General features: G+C 28.9%; 1 pseudogene across 1 annotated transcript in view; it reads left to right on the top strand.

Annotated features, from left to right (window-relative positions):
* LOC125846891 (BURP domain-containing protein 5-like) overlaps window positions 1–2,417 on the top strand; it is a 2,523-nt pseudogene extending 106 nt beyond the window's left edge. Inside the window, exons 2-3 of the transcript XR_007444421.1 lie at window positions 108–218; window positions 1,340–2,417. The product of XR_007444421.1 is annotated as a BURP domain-containing protein 5-like (transcript). The remainder of the gene's footprint in view (window positions 1–107; window positions 219–1,339) is intronic.
* Window positions 2,418–3,812: the final 1,395 nt, after the last annotated feature.

The raw sequence follows: 3,812 nt of genomic DNA, 5'->3' as shown, positions 1-3,812 counted from the left end.
TATATATATTGCTTTTTTATCGTTCACAATTTAATTATTTTCATCTTTTTCTAGTTATCATTTAATTCTGAAAGTTAACAAAATTGTTTGTTGTTGTACATATGTAGTTAGCTTTTGTAGCAAGTAGTGATGCAGCTATATCTCCGGAGATTTATTGGAAAATAAAATTGCCCAACACTATATGCCCAAAGTGATCAGAGATTTTCTTTCCCAAGCAGGTTAGTCTTAGTTTGAGTCGATAGATATTGTTTGAGGGAGTTAATTTAACGGTCATTGAGTAATTAGTCTTGTGAAATTTCAATTAAAATTTAATTGAAATCTAGAAATTTATTTCTAATTTGATGCGAAATGAATTTGAAAAAAATAAATCTATGACAGAGAAAAAGATTCTAGCACAGAAAAAAATAAGAGAAATGTTTACTATAGTTAGTTAAACAAATAATATGCATCCTGTTAATATTTTTAAGAAGCATGTAAACAAGAATCACAATAAATAATTTAATTAAGACGAAGGAAGTAATAGTCATTGACCGGTGAATGATATTTCCAATTAGTGACATTTAATGTCTCTAGAACTTAGGGGTCGTTTGGTGTGAGAGATTAAAAATAATAGTGATGGAATAAGGAAATAGTGATGGGATGATTTTTTTTTATCTTGTTTGGTTGCCATATTTGGGATAACTTATTCCACCATTTATATCATAGTGATGGGATAAGTTATCCCATATACATGGTGGGATAAGTTATCTCAGGATAACTAATCTTGTTCCCAGCCAAACGATTAGACAATTTGATCTCCTAACCCCAATGCCAAACAAGCTCTTATTCTGAGAGAAATAATACCATATCGATTGGATCTGAAAAAATAATTATTTCAGCCAGATGAACTTTGGCTAGATGATTGTCCATTTTGTTACCCATCAAATTACTCTTTTTCTTAAACTATTTTTGAAGCCAACTTAATTTGGTCATTATTCAACCATTTGGAGAAAAATCATTAGGGTAACTAGCACTTTTTCCTCCATTATTCAATTATTTGGAGAAAAATCATTAGGGTGATCACTTGCACTTTTTCCTCTATTTGGTGTTGGTTTTTAATTTTTACTTGTTATGAATAATTTTTTATGATGTATAAATTCATATTATTGTATCATAATTTTTCACATGGCTTTTCAATTTCTTAAAAGCCCTTATGACCCACTATATATAAATTCAGTTGCGAGGGGCATTAATTAAACACTTATTCATCTGAAGGATAAAAATTGAAGGTCAGTCCATTTAAATAGAAAATTAATCGTACTATTTTATGTATGAAATAATTGTTATTGTGTTGCCACAGAGAATGACGTTGGTGACACAAAGGAGAAAGTATATTATGGTTTGCACCAACATGGAATTTGGGTTTTTAGTGCTGCTACTGATGAAGAGATTCATAACCTAAAAAGGGAAACCCCAAATACACATCTTCGACAAGTAATTGAAGAAAGTATTAATAGTGATTTTCAAGATAATAATTTCCTTTACAAACCTTTCTTCTTAGAAAACGACTTGGAAAAAGGAAACATCATCAATTTTCCCTCTCTAAAAAATAAAAACGAAGCACCCATTTGGCCTAGACAATTTGTTGAATCGATTCCCTTCTCATCGAAAAAAATTCCAGAAATCCTAAAGCATTTCTCAATAAATAGTTCAAAGGACGCTCAAACAATCAAGGAAACAATTAAATTTTGTGAAGCGCCAACGAAGAAAGGACAAAAGCAAAATTGTGCAACTTCTTTGGAGTCTATGGTAGATTTTGGGATATTCATGCTTGGAACAAACAATGTTAAGGTAATTGCAACGGAAGTACAAGGGGAAAATCAAATGTTGTTGCAAAAATACACTATTGAAGAAGTTGAACAAATAGGTGAGGGGGTTAACATGGTATGCCACAAACTTAACTACGCGTATGCAGTACATTTTTGTCATGGTGGAGGAAGTACGAAGACATTTATGGTATCGATGATTGGTGTTGATGGAACAAAAGTTAAAGCAGTATCGATATGTCACAAAGATACATCTCTTTGGAATCCCAAAGGATTGCCTTTTGTAGTGCTTAATGTTAAGCCTGGAACTACGACAATTTGTCATTTCCTTCAAGATGATCAAATCGCCTTTTTACCTTATCAAGAGGCCTAACAAAATGGCTAAATTTAAATCCTCAGAGGTGTAATAAACTACATGGTCCACAAATAAATTATGACTACTTTTACTAAGAATATGTGTGTGCTATTGCAACCTACTGCACCAGACATAAGAAATTGAAATAAACTTTATAAAATTGTTTGGTAGCTAGTTAGAATTATATATATACTAGTTCTGGACACGTGCAACGCACGTGCATTCCAAATTTTAAAAATAAAACTATTTACCATTTACAGTTTTTGATAGAACAAAGGAAGAGAGTAGAATGTTTTGTGAATATTTCCTTACAATCATACTCTAAAACCAAAGTACATACTGAGTTCTTTTATTTTTCAAAGAATTTTTAGTGATTCTTGAACTACTCTATGTGTGATTCATTATAATGACACAAGAAACTGTTATCAATTTTTTTAAAAAACAAAAAAATGATTGTAGTATTTAAATCATGACAAACATGGAAATGTGATTCAACTACAAATACAGTGAAGCCGGTATTATACCAATTGATCAACAATAACTTAAAAGTAGGAAGAAGTTTTTGTGTTTTGTGCCCCTACCTAACATATATTTGTATCCTTTTCAATTACATTCATTTTTTAACGATTTGCATCCTAACATTTATATCTTCCTTTAAAATCATAAAAAAGATGTATATTCTATTGTTATTTGTAACGACAAAATAGGGAACATAAATTCAAATATCCCTTGAAACTAATTGTGAGTGGTAGATCGTGTATTTCTTATACTACTATTTTAGTTTCTTGCTAAAAAATTAAAAACATAGCAGATATACATTTGAGTAGAGAAGAAAAACCTCTAGCGACATGTCTTTGACGGAAGGAAAATATCAATACCTTTAGATTGCAAACAATCTTATTCCATCTGCAAAATTTCAAATCATTAATCAAATTTCAAAAGAACATCCAAAAATATTTTGAGGTTCACACATGGAAAGTAAAAAAAAAACAAAATTGGAAAAAAATAAATAAAAATTGCAGAAGAAAATATTTTTCCCAACAAAAGAAGAAAGATTGGAGAAAGATTATGTGATTTGACACTAAGGTGTCAAAAGGATTAATGATTATGAATGAATAAATTGTGTAATGGACAGAAACTTCAAAATAAGAAATGTTGTGAAAGGATTGTAATCTAAATTACTATGTATTAAAAAATATGTTATAATAATTATTGGTAGATGAACCAATCATCCATATTACTTTACTCTTATTTAGAAATAAGAGTTTGGAGGACCAACATTGCACTAAAGAGTTGGACTAAAAGCTATAGAAATTGTACATTGAGGCCCACCAAAAAGATGAACTAAAGTAACTTCATCTACTTCTACTTTTTCTACACATATTTTTCTTTAATAAAATAATTATTGCCTCCATTTTTATTTTTATTTTTAACATTTATTTTTAATTTTAAAAGATTGGAAATTTTTTGTTAAAATTTAAATAATAGAAAAAATAATTTATTTAACTTTTATCATCATCAATACTACTAATTTATTTGACGTTTTTTCTTAATCTTCATCTCATCATTAATGTTATTTATATAATTTTCTTAAATCACTTATTTTTCTTTTTTAACTCTTTTATATATATATAAAAGTTGGATATGTAAAT

The sequence above is a fragment of the Solanum stenotomum genome, chromosome 12 (assembly GCF_019186545.1).
Source record: "Solanum stenotomum isolate F172 chromosome 12, ASM1918654v1, whole genome shotgun sequence".
NCBI lineage: Eukaryota > Viridiplantae > Streptophyta > Magnoliopsida > Solanales > Solanaceae > Solanum > Solanum stenotomum.
Note: the sequence above shows the minus strand (reverse complement) of the source record. Positions and strands in the feature narration are given on the sequence as shown.